This window comes from Chelonia mydas, chromosome 13 (genome assembly GCF_015237465.2).
Source record: "Chelonia mydas isolate rCheMyd1 chromosome 13, rCheMyd1.pri.v2, whole genome shotgun sequence".
Classification (NCBI taxonomy): Eukaryota; Metazoa; Chordata; order Testudines; family Cheloniidae; genus Chelonia; species Chelonia mydas.
In genome coordinates this window covers 4,461,701-4,476,084 of record NC_051253.2, presented here as the reverse complement: position 1 = coordinate 4,476,084, position 14,384 = coordinate 4,461,701, and the positions used below count along the sequence as shown (strand labels likewise).

Here is a 14,384-nt window from a genome sequence, read left to right as displayed (position 1 = left end):
AAAGGCACAGATTTACTGGAAATTCCCCTCCCTATCTACCTCCTACAATAGTGGAGAACAGAAAAAGGAGACAAATGTTTTATCTATCTTCATAAATAATTGTTGCAGATACTATAAAGTAACAGAGAATTACTGAAAAAGTGGATTTACAAAAAAAACCCAAATAATGCTAAATGGCCTTTATAAACATAAACAAAGGGATCCTGTCAACTCACTTTTCGTCCAAAAATTAGATTTTTATGTAAAAGCTTCTCTTTACAAAACTTAAACCCAAAAGAAATGTTTCCATGATTTAGTTACTAATTCCAATTGTAACAGGCTTTTAGTTCCCCCTCTCCACCCAACAAACATTGCCTTGCACCATTTCAATCTGAGCATTGCAGAACTAGTACAAGAGAACCTGAAAGCAAAACTGACTAGACTATTTTAATCGATCAAGCTGAGAGGAAAGGAAGAAATTAAATCATACTAAACAGTAAAAATACAAATATTCAAATTCTCAGCTGTATCTACCCAAGATCTTATTGGTAATAGATGTAAGGAGGTTAGTCAAGACCATGACTGTTCAAAAAAGAAAGCCTCTTTGTGAAGAATTAGCTTTGTTTGTGTTCAGTTTCTTTTCTCTAACATTCAGTTCTGCACTTCCCTTCAGCCATGTGAGCACACATCCTTACTCATGATGAGTCTACTCTGACATCCAAGAAAGCAAGAAAAAGATCCATCAGAACCTTTTGGGATACTGATGTCCCTTCTTGAGCAGTTCAACGCATTATCAAAGAATGCTGCATGTAATTCTGGTCACCCCATCTCAAGAAAGGTATTAGAATTGGAGAAAGTACAGAGAAGGACAATAAAAAATGATTGTGGGTGTGGAACAGCTTGCACATGAGAAGATATTAGAAAGACTGGGAATGTTCAGCTTGGAAAAGACAACTGAGGGGGGATGTGATGGGGTCTATGAAATCAAGAATGGTGTGGAGAAAGTGAATAAGGAAGTGCTGTTTACCCCTTCACAGAACACAAGAACCTGGGGTCACCTAATGAAATTAACAGACAGCAGGTTTAAAACAAAGTACTTCTTCACACAATGCACAGTCAACCTGTGGAACGCATTGCCAGGGGATGATTTGAAGGCCAAAACTATAATGGGGTTCAAAAATAAGTTCAAGGAGGATAGGTCCATCAATGGCTATGAGCCAAGATGGTCAGGGACACAACCCTATGCTCTGGGAGTCCCTAAACATTTGACTGCCAGAAGCTGGGACTGGACAACAGGGGATGGATCACTCAGTAAATTGCCCTGTTCTGTTCACCGGCTCTGAAGCACCTGACACCGGCCACTGTCAGAAGACAGGGTACCGGGCTAGATGAACCATTGGTCTGACCCAGTATGTCCATTCTGATGTTCCTATGTTCAGAGCAACAGAGCCAATTTTAAGCATAAGCAATGCAAGCAATTACATCCCCGTCCCCTAATGCTGACCTAGAAAAGGTCTCCCCACCTCATGAAATGATATGCTGTAGTGATCCTCCCTTGATACATCAAGTTCGAAGAGAGAGACAACCCTTGGACTCAGGAAAAGCTACTCACCGTCCAACCCTTCTCTGTCTGGTAACTTGGTCCCATAGAAACCAGCTCCAGAAACAGAATAGCTTAAGTGTCTTTAAGGAGTCACCAGGAATCTACTGCAACTATTCATGCACAGACCATGAGTTTGCCCCCGCCCTCCCTCTCCCACACAAACACTTCCTATTTCATAACTAGTATTAAACCGTTTGTGTTGTAAAAAGGCAACGGTCAAAAATGATTCCTGGATGGTAGAACTAAGTCAATTTTTCTGAACAACAGTTGCATTTTCAACAACCTTAAGGATGGTCTGCAAAAGGATTATTTTAAAATATGGCTTATTTTCAGTTTTGCTTCTTCATGATTAATAGAGGGAATTAAAAGTGTGGGTTTGGTTTTTTGTTTTTGTTTGGGTTCCCCCCCACTTTCTTTTACCTCAGAAATACCTGGTAAATCAAATCTGGTCTTCCCCATGGTCTCAGAGGATGTATATTTAATTCTCACACCTTATATGAAGGGGTATGAATGTTGAAGCGTTTCTTTCTCCAAAATTTTAATTGCTCAACTTAACCAGTGTTAACGAATACCAAAAATCTAAGTTTTGAGCAGTATGTCTAAAAACCCATCCTCCTCTCAATTTTCACTCTCCCAGCTTTTGTAATGTCACAATTTCACCATATCTCTAGGCACTAGAGAGACTTCCAGAAAAGACTGGACTTGAATTTCTCATGCAAAGTAGCCCAGGGAAACAGAGCAGCAATTAGTAAAGGGACACAGTATGAGGCTGCTATACTTAAAGGGTCCCTGCGTTGGGACCCGGAGCAATGGGTGGGACAGGCCCCCTTCCCACCAACCACTGGGCAGAAGTAGCTACACCCTAAGGCAGGGAATTAGAACTGTGGCACTCCACAGAAGGGAACCACACTACTGGGACTGACTTAGCGGGGAGCTGTGGTTAGCAAACTGAGTCCAAGCAGGGTGGCTCAGCAGGAATGCCGGGCTCACTGAGGCCCCAAGGAGAGACAAGGAGTCCCCAGGGATGCTGTTCAGTACTAGAGGAGGAACCTTGCAACCTAGCTGGACCAACTGAGGGTACTGTGATGGGTTAAAGACTGAGCCCAGGGAGGGCTGCAGGACATTTTAGACTCTATACCCCGGAAGGAGTTAGTTTGTTTCACACATGGACAGAGTGTGACTCGGCCGGAGGGCTAGGTCACGGAAGACCCGCCTGACAAGTGCAGAGACTGGGGGATACTGCGTGAGGAGAAAAAGCTCCAAATGAAGGCAACTGTGTTTCACAGTGTAACAAAGGGCACAAATTAAAAACAATGGTGTAGCTGAGAATCTTTATTACTGGTGATAATTAAGAAATAGCACAGCTTGAATTTCAGATCCCAGTTTCAGCCTGCAAGCTGGGTAGTTAGAAAAAATATTCTGCATCTGAAATGAGCAAAACTGATATAGAAATCATTGGGACAGTAAGATGGAGAAACCTTAAATTCCACTTTTATAAACTCAGTTTTCAGAGCAGAACCACACTTAAAATAATCTTCAGGGGTTTATAATACAAGCACTTATATTACTCTACTGCATCATTACAAGTCACTCCCATTCTCAATGTATATTGGTTTTAGTACTGTAAGGTATCAAGTTATTAAATGTAAACTTTTATTTCCCTAAAAAAAATAAGAGAGATCACACTGCCAAAATGACGACTGGTCTGAGACTAGTTTGAGTGAGAGCAAAATTTTGGATCTACTTTTTTGGTGTTGACCAACACTAGAACATAAAAAGCACCCTATTATTCCTCATGCCATAACGCTCTCCACAGAATGCAAGCATCACCCCTATATATTAACCTACTGCTAATTCCCCTGAGAAGAGTAGTACCTCCAGAGAATCCCCGTCAATTTATTGTTTATACAATATTTTGAGATCCCCAAATGAAAGGTGCCACAGGAGTATTATTGAATTCAAACGGTCAAACTAGGGAAGGAGGGAAAATGATATAGATCAAACATATTGAGGGAAAAATACAATTCACAACCCACTTTCCCCCACTACTCTTCTTCCAATAGTATCTTTACACACCCTGACATTTTTTTTATTTATTTTTAACAAACCCTGCCGCATGACAGCAAGGAAGGAAGAGCGAAATCTCTTTTGCAGGATTTGTTTAAAAAAAACACTCAAGGGGGACAGCTAAGGTACTATAGTAAAGGGTGTCAAGAACAGAACGTAAGGAAAGGAACGTGGTTTAAAATAAGAAAGGACACAGGAGGCTAGGGTGGGGAGGTGCACATGAGATGACAGCAAGAGATTAAGGGAAGAAGAGAAGTTGGATTTTTATCATTTCAAATGTACACAAATTAATGTTACAATTCTCTCAGAGATATGGTGACAGGAACAAAACAAGTTAACTTTGCTCACAGTTTATATTGTTACCAGAATCCCTTAATGCAACTACACTTTATGTGTTGTACAACTGTAAACATATTATTCTTCAAGCAATGGCTGACAAAAATCCACTTGCCTACTCAGAGTTTGCAAGTTAAAATCATAAACTAAGTGTTGTAGCAAAATGGTACTTACAAGTATAACAGGAACTCTTCCCAACAAGAGAATGGAAATCAGGAGTTCTATGGGATAAGACAGAAGGAATAAAGCATATTAGGTCAGGTATAAGGAAGTGAAATGAGAAATCTAGTTTGTTAGTAATTAGGGAGGGGACATTTTCTTACAGTTTACAAAGGGCTAGGATACCGGAAGGCAATGTGGATGGTGATTTTACACTGACTACAAGAGCTCCTTGCAGGCTTTCACAGACACGTGAACATTTAGCTATTTTTGTTTTCCCCTCAGATCTCTTGATCATCACATGCCTTACCCATAGGAAGTAGACTGCCACTCTCCAATACAATATTTGAGGAAGATCTTACATGTTCACTTTGTCTGCTGACAGCACTTCTCCCATGTTTCTATCAGAACTGAGAACCAAGCAAAATTACACTGAATCCATGACTATGGAGGAGGAAAAGGACTAAAATCCTCTAACATGCTTTTCCCCCCCTACCCTTATAAAGATTTGCTTTAACTCTTCATAGTACCTTAAATACTGTGATTTTTTTAAAAAGATGTAAGAATTATTTTGGGAAAGTTCAGTGTCCTGCCTTATATAAGGGGTGAGACTAGATGATCACGATCCCTTTTAGCTATGATAGCTGTAATTTTTATTTATAAAAGCATCTCACTGGAAGCACTTGAGGCTATTAAGTACTAGCAGTATGAATCTCCTGTACCTGACACATTTCTAGATAGTTACATACACTCCTCTCTCTACCTACTGCCCTTAGCAATTTTTGTATGTCAGCATTTTTTCCTGCAAACAGCTGATTCAATGGTTAAAAAGCAAAAATGAACACCAACTTTTCCTTCTTACCTACAGCTTAGTTTCTTCTTATGGCATTATCAACTGATTTGAAAGCAAAAAATCTTTTGATGAGTGTAACAATCTGTGCAAAAGCTCAAATATATTATAGAGTATGGGTCAAATGTTTAATATTTCAAAGCCAAGAGAAATATTGTTACAAGATATCAATTAAGAACAGTAAAAAAAAAGCCTAAGACAGAAAATAGCATTTGGCTTCGTGTTACAATATGAAAAATGGAGAGTAAAGGAATATTTTGTTGCAAATGTGATGTGTCATTCCACATTCTTTATGAAAATATGCTTATGATAGGAATATAACATAACTGAAATATACTTCATGCAAGACAGCTCATGTGAGATATCATTGGAAAGGTTATGATTTACTGAATGTGATTATCCTATTTGTACGCCTGTATCATTTCTGTACCTGAAGTTAGGAATATTCACTATGTATCTGTATTTCAACTATGCTACTTTAGGTGACGCCCACTGCTAACACTTCAGGTACAACAATGGAAAAGCCAGACATGGCGGAGGGCCCATCGATAAGAACAATGGACTGTGAAAAGTTTGGCTTTCCTGCAGAAGCTCCATACTGCCAGTGACTCATGGAAGCTATGATACTACAGAGTCACGTGGTCTTGTCACCTGATACTGAACATTACCTGGAACTTCTGGTAACTTTTAAAAAATAAAACAGACTGTGCTTTTGTCAGTGATTAATAAAACCAAACATCTTGAGAATAATATGAACTTCATCATAAATTTTATTTTTACTGACACATTTCAAATACAAAATTTATTTAGAATTCTGTTTTTTGGGTATTTTCTTGTAATAGATTACTTCTGATAACAGAATTTCTTTCAATTCCATCCTTATCTGATTCGTGCTTGCAGTGTCCTTAGGTAAGACACAAAAAAATAAATCAGTATAGCTTAGTATTTCTGAAGCAACTAAGGAAACCAAAGTTGTTTTTGAAACATGCAATAACCTTGTTTAGAATAAAAGAAGGAGCAGAACTAAATTATTTATGCAGCTCACTCATCCAGTGGAGATTTGACATAATGGGTCTATACAAGGAGTGGCACCTAGCTTCTCAAAGTGAGGCTTGGGCAACAGAAAACCAAGAAACCTGGAAGGGTACAAGCTAGTTTTCCTACAAATTCCTTCCTAATCTGATCTGAGGAAATTATACACGACATGTCTTTGCATGAGATCCACCCAGGCATACAGACTCAAGGTAGGTCTACACTTAAAACACTGTAGCACTTCAGTGCAGACACTCACTACAGTGATGGGAGAGATTCTGCCATTACTATAGGTAATCCATCTCCCAAAAAAGTGGTAGCTAGGTCACTGGAAGAATTCTTCCACCCACCTAGCACTGTCTAAACCGAGGATTAGGTTGGAATAGCTATGTCTCTCAGAGATGTGTATTTTTCATGCCCCTGAGAAAGGCAGCTATGCCAATGTAAGTTTTAAATGTCAATTAGCCCTCAGGAACTGACTTTTAAATCTCAAGAGCTCACCTGAAATACAGGTTACAGACAAGTGTCAATAGATGATCATCATCAAGGTAAAAAATAAGTCAAGCAAAATTTACAGATATCTGTTCCTTTCTTGTTAAAATAGGAACAATAAGGCCAGGTCTACACTCAAAAATTAATTAGACCCAGCTACGTCGCTCAGGAGTGTGAAAAATCCACACTCCTGAGCGACATAGTTAAGACGACCGAACTCCTGATGTAGACGCACAAGGTCAACAAAAGAATTCTTCCATCGACCTACCTAGTGCCTCTTGGGGAGCTGGATTAACTACACGGATGGGAGAATCCCTCCCACTACCCTAGTGAAGTACTGAAGTACTGCAACTGTGCCACATTGGAACTTTGTTGAAAGCAAGAAATATTTAAAGGGACACTGCTTAAAAATCAAACTTCAGTCTGAAAATTACCTGTTATTGCTACACAAATTAGTTAAGGATATTATAAATGAAAGGAGCAAAACCACACTTTTTTACAATTTGTTTCCTTTGTGCACTGGACATCACTTTGTATCATGTTTCACTATTACTCCAATCCAGTAAAGTAGGTTTGTGGTTAACTTTAAGTGCACAAGTCGTCCAACAGACCTCAATGTGACTACTCACTTGCTTGAAGTTAAGCACATGCTTAAGTTCTTTGCTTGATATAGCCTATAACACTTCCCCTGTTTTTGTGGGATTTTTATCCAGAAAAACGTGAGAAAAGAGTATTTTAAGACAACTGAGAAGTGTCATTGTAACAAAAGTTAGCAGGGGGACTCACACACAGGGGTATTATCTGAAATTACTGTAAACTTTTGAAATGACTAGTTTTCAAATTGCTAAGGACCCTTTAAGATGAAGGCTTAAAACCAGCATCAAGAGAAAGACATACACTGTGGGAAATAAAATTAGTCTTACTGCTTCTTGTAGCACTGGTATTAATGATCAGGGATACAATCAGGTTGAATGCTAGTTTGTCATGATCACAGTAAACAGGAAGTGAGAGTATCTGCAATGTGTTATCCAAGTGGTTCATCAATGCAACTTTATTACAATTTACTACTTACATATACTTAATGAATAGAAAAAGCTTTCAGCACTTCTAAACTCTTTGAAATACATGATCATACCCAAGGAACATTGAATTATGAGGTTCTCCACACCCTGTCTTGACCTAATTCCAACAACTGAAGGAACAGTGGCGTACCAATTACCCTGCAAATTTTCTTTAAGAAACTCAATACAGGCATTTTGATAGTAAGGAGAACCTATTTTATTCGGGTGCAGCATTCTGAAAGTTCACACTTTCCAGCACACACTTAACACTAATTCAGTATACATAATGTTTAAAATTGTTTCTTCCAAGCATTAAACCTAGAAGAAAACAGATCTGTGATGAGGTATTGGACTGTCCACCATGCTGGTATCAGAGATGTTTCAGTACTATTGTGAAAACCAGCAGGGACTTCAGAAATGTTCATTTTAATGTAAAATTTATTTTTGGTATGTACAATTAGCAATAACTGACACGGAGGATGTGCCACTATGTGTACTTTAAACATTCACAAGCAGCCTCATGTACTCTAATCCAAGACAAAAGCCAATTCAGAGATACTGAAGTGAGAAAAATGGGTAAAGCTCTCAAAAACTTATAGTACATTTTTAAAGGTTCTAGAAACAGCTACCAAAAAACATAATGGAAATTACTATCATCTCTTCATTAAAAGCACACAATCAATCCTTGGTGCAGTATTTATTTGGGATGTAGCTACACACAGGATACAGCAGTTTATCTAGTTTTCCTTCATGCAAATGAAGTATAAAATATTTCACAAGGTAATGAAAGATGTATCCTTTCTAATCAGAGCTCTTCACATATTTTTAAAGAAATCTGAAAAATCAAAGTGAAATCCTAAATTAAACATAGTAATCTAGCAATCTCAAAGTACAGTCAGACTCAAACCTCTTGCCACCACTTAAGATAAAGGAAAACATGCTGGTTAGTCAATCACACACCATCAAGTCTGACTTTCATATTTTTTAACAAAACAATAGCAAAAACATGAGCAGAAAAATACATTGAATAAATCGGCATGAATTACTATATTGGAAAGAAAAGTGATGTTGGTGAATATCTGATACCATATGCTGGTAATCTATTCTGATATATTCCAGAATGCAGTTTGGTAAAATTAAAAAAAGTTAAATATGTCTAGTGTTCATTTTATTGGCTACCTATAGCTATCATTCGTTGCTATTCTTATTAGTTTTAGTACTATATCAAAGTGCATATTAAATTCCTAAAATCCTATCCCTTACCGTAAAGGTTCACCAACCTTCTCCATGCTATGAATTAATGCAGGAGAGACCCTCTCATACACCACATCCTCCCAGCCAGCTTTGTTCTTAAAATGTTTTGTTTTGCAGACTCAGAGACTTTCTGCATCTCACCAGACCAAGATGCTCAGACAGTTTATTTACAAGAGATCTCTATTAGCCACTGTACATTGGCCATACAACCAAGACACTTAATCTGGAGAATTCAAAAATAAGCAATATTAATTATGGTGATTCTTTTTAACATGTTCATAATTAAGCTCATTGCTACATTTGGGGTGAGAAAGAGGTTTTTCCACCAGACCATGTTGGAAGGAATGGAACATTTTGCCTTCCTCATCAGAATCGAGCAGGTTCTCATCCAATCCCCTACGCATTAGTAACATGACAAGTCAGTCTAGTGTTATGCGTAGGTGGATACATAGCTCTCTCCTGTGACTATACAAGATCAATACTGGTGAATCTTGGTCCTCTGTGCCTTCCTACTGTTAAAGTTAACAACTTTGGGTTCAAACAGCGAAAACACCTTGCCAAACAGAAGACCCAACCAGTTTTTGAAACCTTCATTCCTCAGACCAGCAAAGCTGGTGCATCCAGGAGGGAGACAGTAGCAGCTGTCCCCTACAAAGAGATTCCCCTTCCTCGTGCTACTCACTCACCTGTTCAGCCAGCTGAAGAGGAGACAGGTGAAAGTGAAAAGGATGAAGACAATTAGTGACGATCTAGGAGAAAAAAACCCAGCTGTCCCTTCATTATTCTGTGTTGGACAGCTCCCAAAGGAACACTGACTAATATGGAGAGGTCCATGTGTTTCGATTTTCTGGATAGAAGTACAATCCTTTAGGCTTATCTGAAGCTGCCTTTATACTGACCCCAAAAACATAATGGTGCAACCCTGTAAAGATATTAATGGTTAAGCAAAACATAAAGGAACAGTCACTTGTGGCCCAAATCAAGTTTCAGATTAAATCCAATTAGTTTATTCTGTGAAAAGAAAAGGAGTACTTGTGGCACCTTAGAGATTAACAAATTTATTAGAGCATAAGCTTTCCTGAGCTTCACTTCATCGGATGCATACAGTGGAAAATATAGTGGGGAGATTTTATATACACAGAGAACATGAAACAATGGGTGTTACCATACAAACTGTAACAAGAGTGATCAGGAAAGGTGAGCTATTACCAGCAGGAGAGCCGGGGAGCGGTGAGGAACCTTTTGTAGTGATAATCAAGATGGGCCATTTCCAGCACTTTACAAGAACAGTAGGAGGGGAAATAAACAAGGGGAATAATTCTTGACGTCTGATTTGTGTCCATTTTTTCTTTTACGTAGAGACTGTCCAGTTTGGCCAATGTACATGGCAGAGGGGCATTGCTGGCACATGATGGCATATATGACATTGGTAGATGTGCAGGAAAAGAAGCCCTTGAGGAATTCCACCATGATTTCAACAATTTCCATCCCACCATCAACCTCAGCCTGGACCAGGCCACACAAGTGGTCCATTTCCTGGATGCTACAGTGCTAATAAACGATGGTCACATAAACACCACCCTATACCGGAAACCTACTGACTGCTATACTTACCTACATGCCTCCAGCGTCCATCCAGGACACACCACACGATCCACTGTCTACAGCCAAGCTCTACGATACAACCGCATTTGCTCCAACCCCTCAGACAGAGACAAACACCTACAAGATCTCTATCAAGCATTCTTACAACTACAATACCCAAATGCTGAAGTGAAGAAACAGATTGACAGAGCCAGAAGAGTACCCAGAAGTCACCTACTACAGGACAGGCCCAACAAAGAAAGTAACAGAACGCCACTAGTCGTCACCTTCAGCCCCCAACTAAAACCTCTCCAGCGCATCATCAAGGATCTACAACCTATCCTGAAGGACGACCCATCACTCTCACAGATCTTGGGAGACAGGCCAGTCCTTGCTTACAGACAGCCCCCCAACCTGAAGCAAATACTCACCAGCAACCACACAACAAAAACACTAACCCAGGAACCTATCCTTCCAACAAAACCCGCTGCCAACTCTGTCCACATATCTATTCAGGGGACATCATCATAGGACCTAATCACATCAGCCACAATATCAGAGGCTCGTTCACCTGAACATCTACCAATGTGATCTATGCCATCATGTGCCAGCAATGCCCCTCTGCCATGTACATTGGTCAAACTGGACAGTCTCTACGTAAAAGAATAAATGGACACAAATCAGACATCAAGAATTATAACATTCAAAAACCAGTTGGAGAACACTTCAATCTCTCTGGTCACTTGATTACAGACCTAAAAGTTGCAATACTTCAACAAAAAAACTTAAAAACCAGACTCCAACGAGAGACTGCTGAATTGGAATTAATTTGCAAACTGGATACAATTAACTTAGGCTTGAATAGAGACTGGGAGTGGATGTGTCATTACACAAAGTAAAACTATTTCCCCTTGTTTATTTCCCCTCCTACTGTTCTTGTCAACTGCTGGAAATGGCCCACCTTGATTATCACGATAAAAAGGTTCCCCTCCCCCCGCTCTCCTGCTGGTAATAGCTCACCTTTCCTGATCACTCTTGTTACAGTCTGTATGGTAACACCCACTGTTTCATGTTCTCTGTGTTCCCCACTATATTTTCCACTGTATGCATCCGATGAAGTGAGCTATAGCTCAAGAAAGCTTATGCTCTAATAAATTTGTTAGTCTCTAAGGGGCCACAAGTATTCCTTTTCTTTTTACCGATACAGACTAACACGGCTACTACTCTGAAACCTTAGTTTATTATGATTATTTAAAAATTTATTCTAATCTTTGGGTTCTTAACAAACCGTTACTATAAAACTTAAAATATTATGCACACAATTAAACGAACAAATTTAATAAATTGCCCAGAACTCAGAAAACACCCATCGTCATTTTTAAACTAAGGGCTGGAGAAAAGCCAACAGGTGCAGAGGAGGTTCGGACATCCCTTAGGGGAGGATTTATAAATGGAGATTCCCTATATCCTAATAAGGAGGTGACAGAGGATGGAAGATGATAAAATACAGGTAGGATCTGATGAGAAACAGTCAAAAGAAAAAGAGTCCCATTCAATTACATCATGTAATGGCGGACAGCTAAAAAGTGACAAGTTTTTAAAGTGCTTACATATCAGTGCTAGACATCTAAATAATAAGATGGGCGAACCAGAGTGCCTTGTATTAAATGAGGATATTAATATAATAGGCATCACAGAAACTTGGTGGAATGAGGATAATCAATGGGACACAGTAATACCAGGGTACAGAATATATCGGAAGGACAGAACAGGTCGTGCTGGTGTGGGAGTGGCACTATATGTGAAAGAAAGCATAGAATCAGATTCTACGACAGGAAAGTTTGGGCACCACTGGCCTAGAGGATAACAGGGTTATGAGAAATAGCCAGCATGACTTGTCAAGAACAAATCTGCCAAACCAACCTAATATCCTTCTTTGTTACTGTTACTGCTCGGGGGGGCGGGGGGGGGGGGTTGTAAACATGATATATTTTTATTTAATACAGCTTTTGACACAGTCTCACATGACTTTCTCATAAGCAAACTAGGGAAATGTGGTCTATATGAAATTACTATATGGTGGGTGTGTAACTGGTTGAAAGACCATACTCAAAAAGCAGTTATCAATGGTTCGCTGTCAAACCGAGGACGTATCTAGTGGGATCATGCAGGGGTCCAGTACTATTGAATATTTTCATTAATGGCTTGGATGATGGAGTGAAGAGTATGCTTATAAAATCCGAAAAATGACACTAAGTTAGGAGGGGTCACAAGCACTTTGAATGACAGGATTAGAATTCAAAACAACCTCAACAAATTGTGGAATTGGTCTAAAATTAACAAGATGAAATTCAATCAAGACACATGCAAAGTACAACATTCAGACAGGAAAAAAACAAATGCACAAATACAAAATGGGGAATCACTGGCTAGGCAGTAATACTGCTGAACAAAATGAGGGGGTTATAGTGGATCACAAATTATATGAGTCAATGTTCACGCAGTTGCAAAAAAGTTTAATATCGTTCTGGGATGTATTAACCAGGGTGTGGTACGTAAGACACAGGAAATAACTGTCCCACCCTGTTTAGCATAGGTGAGGCTTCAGCTGGAGTACTGTGTCCCACTGTGCGTGCCACACTTTTGGAAAGATGTGGACAAACTGGGAAGTCCAGAGGAGAGAAATAAAAATGATAAACGTTTAGAAAACCTGACCAATGAAGAAAGTTTTTAAAAAATTGGGCAGGTTCCGTCTTGATAAAAGAAGACAGAGGGGGCACCTGATTAGAGTCTTCAAATATGTTAAAGGATATTATAAAGAGAATGGGGATCAACTGTTCTCCTTGTGCACTGAATGCAGGACAAGAAGTAATGGCTTAATCCACAGCAAGGGAGATTTAAATTAGATATCAGGAAAAACTTTCTAACTATAAGGACAGTTATGCACTGGAATAGACTTGCAAGGGAGATTGTGGAATCCCTGTTACTGGAGGGTTTTAAGAACAGGTTAGACAAACAACTGTCAGGGATGGTCTAGGTTTACTTGGTCCTGCCTCAGCGCACAGGTCTGGATTAGATGACCTCTCGTTACATGATCGGCCCTACGTTTCTATGATGCTACGATTTTTATTACCTATATTTGAAGTTTACAAAGAAAGCAAGTATGATGATCAAAGGCACAAGCATCAATAATCAGAAATACTATCTGCCGAACAGGTTAAACTGCAATAATTCAACTAGGTCAAGATTTTCAAAACTAGAAACCTTAAGCTAGGATCCCCAAAATCATATTTCTGGTACCTCCCTAATTTTCCAAAGTACTAAGCACTCAATAGCTCCCACTGATGACTTTATAAATGCTTTAAATACAGATACAGGAATAAAATCTTGGCCCCATTCAATAAGTAATTTCATTCTCTCTCTGATTATCAGTTGTCCAGAGCAACTATCTGACTGGCTGCTAATCATCTTTGGGTGATGAATCCTCAGTGACTGCTCTGGTATGACAGCCTCACCATCTCATTTACAAACTCAGTGAAATTACCCCAATTACTGTACTTTATTTTTGTAGCTCAAGTGCATTAACTTATCAAAATATAGGTTTCTTGGTATTTTAACTATGAAAGACCGCAGGAGATGCACTGATTAGTCATATTCTTTTGAAAGGCCTCCCGACCCCTGCACAGCCAAGGCATGTGTTAATGACCTAGTAAAGTGTGTTTTGTCTCTTGCTGTTTCTTTCAAGCACACATTGATAAAACACACATATTAAACTACAGAGCATACATACACCATGCATTTAGGTCACCCCTGTGTGGGGCATCAAGGTACTTAGACACTATTACCTAGGACTTGCCAATATGATGTATCAAAAACATGGAGCAGAAAATAAATGGTGTCAGACTAAAGTGACTCATCTACAACATGTAGTTTTATTCTCTTCATCACCACCACCATAAACAGTCTT

General features: G+C 39.1%; 1 protein-coding gene across 6 annotated transcripts in view; it reads right to left on the bottom strand.

The window, feature by feature from the left end:
• Positions 1-14,384, bottom strand: part of DNAJC5 (DnaJ heat shock protein family (Hsp40) member C5) — a 64,821-nt gene that overhangs the window by 47,855 nt on the left and 2,582 nt on the right. For 3 of the 6 annotated variants that reach the window (XM_037915451.2, XM_037915448.2, XM_037915450.2), the window contains exon 2: positions 4,160-4,206. The exons of 2 other annotated variants lie outside the window; for them this stretch is intronic. The gene's annotated coding sequence lies outside the window, so the exon portion shown is untranslated. Of the gene's footprint in view, positions 1-1,591; positions 1,695-4,159; positions 4,207-14,384 lie in introns of those variants that run through there. One more of the 6 variants, XM_043527311.1, reaches the window with a different exon arrangement.